Below are 10,739 nucleotides of genomic sequence, written 5' to 3'. Positions count from 1 at the left end.
GTTGTTCGCAGCGAGCCTACGGCGCTATCGACAAAATGATCAAAGTCGGTACAGGAAACCTCTGTTACTGAGGGACTTGGTATTGAATTTAATGACGGAGTAATCTTTTCCTTAAATTTTGCGACAGCACTATCTGATAAACATCTAGTATAGTAACTGTTGCTGAGTGGTGTGTAATCGAGTAGAAAGAAATCAAAAGTAATCAGATAATGATCCAATAGCGAGGGATTCTGTGGAAAGACTTTTAGGTTATCAATTTCAATTCCATACGTCAGAAATGCAAATAGCAGGCAGGAGTCCCAACAGGGAAGCTCAGCATTACATTGCTGTGGATGGGGGTTGATATCAAAACATATTTAAGCCACCTTAAAGAGGCCCACCTAAAGAAATCAGTATTGATTGATTTATTTTATTTATTTAAGTGTCGTGCCCAGCCCATATGGGCTTACAAGACACTAAACAGAACAACAGCCTGGATGGCCACATGACAGATCAATAACAAAAAGTCCACAAAAGGAAAAGCAAACATTTCAGAATAGCCAAATTCCATAACAGAAACATCTTAATATGTTGGGTACAACGTTCTCTGTCTTAAGTGCCAAGCATTTTCTATAAATCTTGCCACGGGAAAGGTCTCCTCATCAAAAAGCCAACGCAACATCTCACCTTCGGACAACCAAAATAAGTCAGGATTTTTCCACTGAATTTTTTCAAACAGGCGGTTCCTTAAATCACAGTATAAAGGGCAATGAAACAGAAAGTGATATTCATCTTCAACAACATCAAGATCATAAAGAACACATATACGTTGCTCCTCCTGGATACCTTTATATCTGCCCACTTCAAGAGCCAGAGGAAGGGTACCAGTTCTTAACTGGGCACAAAGGGACCTCTGTCCCCTCTTCAAATTACAAGTTACATAATGTTCTGTATGGAACCCCACTTTGATTTGAACATAGTTTCTGAGTTTTGGTTTGGACCAGATCTCATCTTTCCATTGTTCATTGTGAATCTTAACTAGTTTTGCTTTCACTATGTTTATATTACACTGCAAATTGTTCCTAAATATATAATTTAAATCAGAAAACGAAAATAATACAGAAACCTCTTTTGCCCATGGATGATTATGAGTTCTGTCCCAGTTAAAAATCTTTTTGGTCAGCCTATCCTCTGGCAATTGAACAAGGCGGTTTCACAACCGAATTATTTCACATCTCTGTTTCACAAGACACTGCACCCATCCCATGTCCCCTTCAATAGCCCCTTTCGCAGTATATCTGTGAACCCAGAGAAAGCACCTCATGGCTCAAGACTGAATAGCATTACTTTCAGGGCTATCTTTAAAACCCCACATGCCTGCTGCATAAAATAAAATTGAGCCAACCATTGAGTCATAAAGTTTTGAAAATGTCAAAAAACCAAGGTCGGGGCACACTTTCACACTTGACTCTGCCAATGATTTTCTTCCTTCGGAGAAGGTCTTAAAAACAAAACTAAGATATTTATATGAAGTAACATACTTTAAGGGCCTTAATCCAAACTGAAATATGTGGTCTTCTAAAATGTATAATCTGAGTTTTATCACTGTTGATTACAAGTTGCCATTTACCACACCATAAACTCATAATATTCAGCCTTTTTTGTAAATTAATTTCATTTTCAGCAACTAAAACAATATCATCAGCATATAACAAAATATTTAAATTCAAATCATCAACTGGTATGCCCAGATTGGCCTGCTTGATTTCTAGAGCTAAATCATTTACATAGAGGGCAAATAAAGTAGGGGAGAGCACATCTCCCTGCTTCACTCCAAATGGTGTAGGAAACCAGCCAGTCCTGAGATTATTTAACTGTAAACAAGCAACTGGGGCTTTATACAGAGCTTGGATAGCATTGTAAAATTTACCATCAATGCCAGAACACAATAATTTATACTCCAGGAGATCTCTATTGACCCAATCAAATGCTTTCTGAAAATCAACAAAACAAGCAAATGTGTTTTTACCTTCTGTGAGTCTGGCTCTCACTACAGAGGTGATGGTATAAATATGATCAATACAAGCCCTATTTTTCCTAAATCCATTCTGTTCATCCACCAACACTCCAAAGGACTCCACATAATTATTAAGTCTATTATTAAGGACACCTGAATATAATTTGTATACTGTGCTGATCAGACTTATACTTCTGTAGTTTAACAGAACTCTGGGATCTGAGGTTACAGATTTAGGAATGGGTTTGATTATAGATTTATTCCACATTGATGGAGAAATACCATACTGAAAACAGTTTTGAAATAAACAGTGTAAAATATTCAGCATATTTGAGTTTTTGAGGACCTCATTTGGAAGTTCCTCTATACCCACAGCTTTATTTAATTTAGCTTTATCTACTACCCTCTGCACCTCCTCTAAAGATATATCACTATTCAGCATATGGTTTGGACAATATGCAGTGTTACTTATCCCACACTCAAGCTCATCTTTCAAGTTATTGCTTTCAGCTAAAAATTGAGTGTCAAATAAAGAAGGATTTCTACAAGCATACAAATTAGTATAGCCCTGTTCTCACTTCCTTAAACAGTCAGTGTTGGGAACGTTACTTTAAAAAAGTAATTAGTTATAGTTGCTTGTTACTTTCCCCAAAAAGTAACTGAGTTAGTAACTGAGTTGCACTATAAAAGTAACTAATTACCAGGAAAAGTAACTATAGTGTTACTTTTTTATAAAATGCTCAAATATGTCAAATTGCTAGGACAACCCCCCTTAATCGAATTGTATGTAATGAAACTCATCATTGAATGTTAAATGAATGAAATTGACACTTAATAGAATAAATCATTATTATAAAACACTGTACACTACACTGCATTGGTGTGTGTGTGTGTGTGTGTGTGTGTGTAAGAACCTCCATTAAACGCGCAATTTAAATGTGAGAAGTCTCATTGACTGAACGTCACCTGTGTGTATGCGGAGAAGAAGAGGGGCGGACATAGCGTTTAAATATTAGACAGATATATATGGAGAAAGGCGATGTTTAGAGAGCAAGCCCAAATAAGCAACTCCACTTTAGAAACAACCTCAAAAAGCAGCAACCCGCGACTACCAATATTTCTAAGCGACTTTACAAAAAAACAAGCCCACACAGGAACCCTGCTTGTGTGCTTGTGAATACCCGCCCTACTCTGCCTCTGATTGGTTTATGATGAAATTTTACTCTACCTAAGCCAATCATCATCACTTCTGCGGTTGTCTCTCCCTCCCTTCCCCCTCACCTGCCCTCACCACAGAAAACAAACTTCAGAGCTCCACTGAGAAGGAGCTTGCTTGGGTGAAAGCCACTTCAGTAAACTCAAGTAAAGCCGAGTAACGGCGCATTTTATTGTGAGCAATGGTAATGGCATTATAACGGGGGAGACATTAACTTTTTTGATTACTTGTTAGTGAAAAAAGTAGCGCCGTTAGTCATGCCGTTTATTTATAACGCCGTTATTCCCATCACTGGTATCAGTCAAAGTGGACACTATATTGAGGATTTTTTCACAGTTGCCTCGCCGTCAGAGAGCCCTTTTCTTTGGCACTACATTTTCTCAACTGTAAAACTTTCATATTACTGCCCCACTGCTGTTTTGAACTATATTACTCCACAGACAAGCTGTTTGGGTCAGACTGTCAGCGGTTTATGGAAGAGACAACAAAAACAAGTCAAAATGAGGGATGATAAAATGCCGTTCACTAACAAGAGGAGACCTTTATGAACCAGAGTATACTGAAGAAGAACTTTTGCAGAGGGAGACTGAATGGGCTGAGAGAGAGAGAGGAGCAACTTCTGTGGAAACTGGAGGCCAAGAAAGAGTTACCTGGTGGTGCAGATGTGCAAACTGTAAATGATGCCGAGTTAGACTTGGTTGCAACACAACTTCAGGATCTCCCTGAATCAGAGGATGGCATTGCTTCTGATACAGTGTGCAACACCAACCATTCAGAGTTCCCTGCCTCACTGTCACGGTCTTGTGGATCTTTTGTAATTTTCCAATGATAAATTGGAAAAAAAAAAACGTCCCAGACCAGAAGGGCCAAATGTGATTTGTTGTCTTCAAAGTAAGTTTTCGGCTCTCAGTACACGTTATTGTATAATAACTGATTATTAGACAACCAAAGTTTAATGGGCTGTGTGTTAGCCTTTTATAGAGGCAACCTAGGCTGAAATAACAGAGAGAGGAGAGTTGGTGTCCAAATTGCGTGCAACTAGCCACAGCTGTGAAGATCAATGTCAGTTAACGTAATATGGTGAAATGTATGTGGTGAGTGGAGCTTTTCTTTGATTATACAGCCCGGCAAAACACAAGCACACACCATGATTGACATACTGGTACTTACAAAAGTAATGTTTCTTTGACGTCTGATCTCACAACAGCACCAAACAGCTAAGCTGTGGAGTAATACTGTGTGTGACAACAGTGGCGCAGTAATACAGAAGTTTTACAATTGAAAAAATGTAGTGCCAAAGAGAACGGCTGTCAGCGAGGTAAAGCGGTGACTGATACTTTTTTAGGTGGGCCTTTTTAAAGGTGGCTAAAATATGTTTTTATATCAACCCCATCCACAGCAATGTAATTCTGAGCTTCTTTGGTAGGACTCCTGTCTGCTGTTCAAAACTGGGAGCATGCTGACCACCATCTTCTGAAGGTAATATATCAGTACCTCATACAGCCCCACTTCAAAAATCCCATACTTACCCTTCAAATTGAAAACATGCTTGGCATGCAGAAAAAGGGACCTTTATTTTATTTTAACTGTTGCTTGCCCTGACAAAGGAAACAAAAAAACCGTTATGTGTGTGTGTGTGTTACATTGTTTCAATGCAACAACCCAATGACAGCCTAACCTAAAATACAATAGCAACTTTAATTTTATATCAGTATATATTTTACGTTGAAAACAGTTGATGGTTTTACATGTGGTTCTAAATGTGATTCATTGGCTTTAAAAGTTTCCATGTACGCATGGTTAGACATATTCTCATTTTGTTCTATTTGCCTGGCGACTAAAACTGACAAAGCCAGGAACTCAGTCATTTGTTTTGGTCACAGCTATCACTGTATCTAAAAACCAAGCCTACCTTGTCAAACCATTCACCTTGAGTTTAAACCTTACTGATGTATACATCCACACACACGCAGCATTTTTAATTTTTGAAATATTTCTCTTTTTCTTACATGGTTGGTTTATAGCCTACAATATTCATCTGTTATTTGCTAAAAAACAGTTATCTTGTGAATCTCAATGATGGAATCAAATGTGACTTCTAGATATTTGTAAAGCCTCTATTAAAACAAATTCAAGAAACCAGTTTAATGGCTATTATGTAAAGACAGGCTAAGAGTTTAGAAATTTATGTTTTGTTTTGTCAATACAATGGTCTTTATAAGCACAAAATTTGCTTTCACCATGTGATACACCAGACCCTTTCCTTCCAGGGCAGCTAAATAACATGATCTGGTCAAGGGAAGGTCATTATGGTTATTCTTAATGCTTCACATGAACTTAGTGGCTTTCGAAATTCATTTAGGCACATCTTATCTTATCTTTACTATATGATGACGATATGATGATGACTATGAAGAAAACTCTGTTTGTGGGTGTGTCTGTTCCACGTTTTTCCCCTCACTGACTTGGTCAATCCATGTGAAATTTGGCACAGTGGTAGAGGGCCATGGGAGGATGCGAATGAAGCAATATTACATCAGTTGGCCAAAGGGGGGCGCTATAGCAACCGATTGAAATGGCAAACTTTGAATGGGCATATCTCATGCCCCGTATGTCGTAGAGACATGAAACTTTGNTAGGCATATGACCACACATAATCTGAGGGGACCCCTCCATTATTTACCCGATCAAACAAAATGGGGGCGCTAGAGAGCTAATTTCTTATCTAGGCCTAACCGTTGTATCGATTTTTACTAAACTTGGTAGATATGTAGAACAGGACGCCTGAAGGTGACTGGAGAAATTGAACTCTCAACTGGGTGGCACTATAACAACAGAAAAATGCTTAAAAATGGCTAAAATGCGACCGATCACTGTGCCTCCCCCTGTGGCCAAATGTTTTGGGGGTTTTTTTCTAACTTTTGGTATGACTAAGTCATGGTATGGTAAGCTGTACTTAATCACGGATCAGTGTGTTATTCTGTCAGTCATTAATTCTGTCTGTCCCACATTTTTCTACTCACTGACGTGGTCAATCTATGTGAAACTGCACATAGGCATTGAGGATTGGCATAGGTAGAAGGTGACAAAGCTACTTTTTCCAAAAATTACACTATTAGTATATTATTATTAATTAATATTAATATATTATTTTACGAAATCGCTTTTAATTGAATTGTATGCATTCACCCCACGAGTTACTGCGCACGCGCGTTAATATATGTATCCACCTTAAACGGACATCAGCTGTAGCCAAATTCACAAAAACTCTGTCTGAATACATTGCTCTTCTTAATGGGTTCAGTTGACTATTAATCTGCAATTTCCTATGGCCTGTATCCCAAACACACACCATGTGAAACTGTACATTGGCAACTGTGCAGTCAATGGGTATGGACTAGGCCAGGGGTAGGCAACCTGTGGCTCCGGAGCCACATGTGGCTCTTTAGCCCCTGTCCAGTGGCTCCCTGAGCCTTTGAGAAAAGAAGTCTATGGAAATTCATTCTATGAATCCAAATGTTGCTGAACCTCGATAGCAGTGGCTGGTTAGCTATGGATGCCAAATCCAAAAAAGTAAACTGAATAAAATAGAGAATGTAGTAGTGCGTGGACAGATTTGTTTGCTCTCACTGCCAGCTCTGCAAAATTTAAGTACCAGATAATTATTAATAGTGCCCTGTACAGTGTCCACTTTGTGGTAAAACATATTAACAAATGCTTATTTAGACCATAAGTATACGCTAATTTAGACTTAATAGGCTATTTACCTTGATTATAAGGCTCAAACATGTTTTGCGGCTCCACACAGATTTTTTCAAATTATTTTTGGTCAAAAATGGCTCTTTTAATGGCAAAGGTTGCAGACCCCTGGACTAGGCAGATAATAACATACTGTCTTGTCTAAGTACATTTTGTTTACATCTCTTTCAGCAGTCTATTATATGATGCCATCACTAATGAGCCAACCATTACTCAGAGTGACAGCTTTTCACCATGTGATCTATTTTCTGTCACTGTTTCAGTCAAAGCTTCCACCTTTTTTGTTAGATGCTATGCATCATGTTGCCTTAATGTACATAAGAGTATTTATTGTTAAAATGATTTTATTTATTCTTTATTTGCATTAAAGTTCTTCTAAGGATGTTTGTTAATGAAGTATTTATGGTTCTCCATTTAGTGATTTTGTTTGTTTGTTTTTTTCATTTTTGGTATTCAGCCTGGAAGAGGGTAACACTTCATCTTCAAGTCCCAAAGCATGATCATTGTGTAGGAAGACTGGAGTGTGCCACCAGAATAATGATTAGACCTGTATGCCGTGAAATCAATTAATAAAAATAAACAAGGGATGCACAATAATATCGGTATGTCATCAGAATCGATCAACATGCTTTTTCTTATTTTTCACAATGAATGAATATTACATACTTTGAAAAGCATTGCATTCCATGTCTTCATCTTCTGGTGGGCCATCATGATAAGAGTATGCATGCATAATACGATATTAATTCCACTACAGAAGAGACTTGGTGATCACTAAAATTAGATAGGGAAAAGAATGGATATATTTATATTGGTATCAGTTGTCGGTCAAATGAGGTGTTACCTTTTGGCATATCGGATATCGGCACAAAATCTGAATATTGTGCATTCCCAATGTAAACATTTGATTCACACCACCAGCACATAACAACTGGCTGATCGACTCTTGCTGATACAGCACATCTTTTAATTAGAGCGTCAAAGCAGTCAAAAAAAGAAAGTGTAAATGTTAAAGCAGGTAATAAATAATCATTGACACAAAGTATAGTGGATACATGAGGGAATAGAATGACAAGACATAAAAAGTTAAAACCTTTTTTAAAGTATATTTTGCTATTTTATTATTTCTCAACCCAATATTTCAGTTTATCTGAAAAACTGAAAATCAATAAATTTGGAGATACATTTTCCCCCACTGGACAGTGACACAAGTTGCTGAAACAATTTATAATAGCTATGTAAAAGAATATCAATGTCCTTAATTAAATTACCATTAAACTTTGTAAAAATGTATAGTTATTCTTTCGGCACACTCCAGACTCCATAGAGGTGAAGCACTTCATACTGACAAGATTGTCCAGAAATACTGGACAATGTACGCATTTACAGATCACTTCAATAATAACACCAAAATGAAATACACCCGATTACTTCCATCCTTGAGAAAAACATAAGAGTACACACTCTTAAGGTCAGAGCTGACTCATGTAATTCAATATTCATCAATTACAACAACTGGTATAGGCCTAAAATGTGCTTATGATGCCTTATAATTCCTGATGGGTAAGGTTTTGAGCAGGGTTTTAGATGGATCTGGATGAGCGGGGAGGAGCTAGATTAAACTGTGACCCAGACTTTCCTGCTCCATGTACTGCAAAGGGAACACTGCCAAGTGAGGAGTGACAGTGCCTGACACCCCTGCTATCAGAATGCCAGTACTCTGCACCCACGGTCTTGTCTCTGATTCACTCGGTCTGCAGTGTATTTCTGTACCAGGGCTACTACACTGCCCTAAGACTCTAAACTGTACTATATGTCACAACCCATTGTATAAAGCTGACACAGAAAGCATTTTACAGGTTGCAAAACATGAGACGCACCACACTGCCTTTTTTTAAATTGAATGCCACTAGTAAAAAAACACTTGCTGCGCCTTTTTATTGTCGCCAGGCAACTAACCGATCACCTCCTTGCCCTAACCTTCCCATGTAGTCAATCTACTGTTTATTTTATTTTATAAATTTTACAGTAATTAGTATGTAGTTCCTAAAATGTACAGGCAGAGGGTACTTGCTGTAGCTCTGGTTGAGGGTCAGGGGCTGTCAGCAAATAGTTTGTTGGGCACAGAGAAACTGAGATCTGTGTGGGTACATGAGACCCTTAAAAAAAAAGGATGGATCACAGGGAGTACCACCAGTTGGTCCAGGTGCTTCCCCTCCATGATGGCCATTTCAAGTACTGCACTTACATTCTTCCACGCCTGTTGGACTGAGATGGTGGTGACTGCGGTTTGTTAAGTCGTAGAGCTCTGGGTATCCAGCAGCCTCTACCACAAGTTTTACGTCTGTTGTTTACCAACTGTAAACTTGTCACGACCACCACAGAAGGCCCATCCGATTGGGCAATGAGGAAAAGGCACAGATGACATGGGGCACTTTTTCGCTCTGAGTTGAAGTGTTTTCAACTCAAGGAGTTCAGCCTGACAGATTGCAGCTGTTTTTTGTTTTTTTTAAACAGTTCAACAATGTTGTGGTAATGTATTATGTTGAATATACTCTGAAATGTTGACAGTGTATTCTAAAATGCCTTCTGACCACTATTTTTGTATGTTATAAATGATAAAAATTCTAAAGTCTTTTGTCTGGCTTTGGTAATAGCAATCTTTTTAAACCACTTACAATTAACACCAGAGCCCTATTTCAGAAAGCAGGATTAGTTAAAACTGAGTATGTTGTGCCTGAGATGAGGGAAACTCTGAGTTTTCCGTTTCACAAAGCCAGCTCAGCGAAACCCTGAGTCAGTTACTAGGGCAACATACTCCGTGAAGCAAACCTGCTGGCCTGCAGGTTTGCTTCATCTAAGCCTGAGGCTGATCGCTCGCTGAGCGTGTAGCAGGAAAGAGAAACATGACGTGTCCTTTTGTGAAAAAGTCGTGGATGTTGAGGCACAGTTTATTCAGAGGCTGTTGTGTAAGGAGAAGGTGATTAGACCCCATTTGGATATCTCGCTGGAGGAGTGTCTATATGAAAGACACAATATCACCTCACGCTCTATCATTTATCTGACAATCTGTTCCACCCAGATATATCAAATATTAGACATCGTGGATTTGCATTATCATAGGAGCAAATTTTATGCATTGCCCGTTGATTCTTTGGCAGCAGCAGTTTTCTTTAAAACATCGGAGACACTGAGCACATCAGCAAGGCAACGATTTGTCGGACCGTAAGAAAAGTGACTCTGGCTCTGAAAAGACTTTTACTCGTTTTTATGGCTTTCCCTCCGGATAAATCAGAATCAATTATCAACAAAATTTTCATGGAGCATCGGTGGCTTAGTGGATCGAGTGAGTGCCCCACAATATGACACTCAGTCCTTGATGCAGTGGCCCGGGTTCAAACCCAGCCTATGATCTTTTCACTGCGTGTCGTTTTTGGCAACAAAAGCCCCAAAAATAATCTTTAAAACAAGAGGAATTCCACAGAACTGTCAGTGTTACTCAGAAATGAATCTACGTGGATACATGATGCAATGATTCATGAATACTTTTCATATATTTAAAGATTCCATGGTGTAATAGGCTCATTTATGGGACATAAAGGGGTTTACATGAATCGGAAGTCATTTCACAGCAATTCAGTTAACCTCAGCCTAATATTAACAGAATGACAAGTATTAGCAAATGTTTTATCAGTCTGTTAATAGGCCTATCTTTGTGTTTGATTTGAGTTGCTGCCCATATATATATATATATATACACTATATATA

This window comes from Epinephelus moara, chromosome 10, assembly GCF_006386435.1.
Source record: "Epinephelus moara isolate mb chromosome 10, YSFRI_EMoa_1.0, whole genome shotgun sequence".
Lineage (NCBI taxonomy): Eukaryota > Metazoa > Chordata > Actinopteri > Perciformes > Serranidae > Epinephelus > Epinephelus moara.
The sequence above is the reverse complement of the archived record's forward strand: the minus strand, read 5'-3'. Positions refer to the sequence as shown.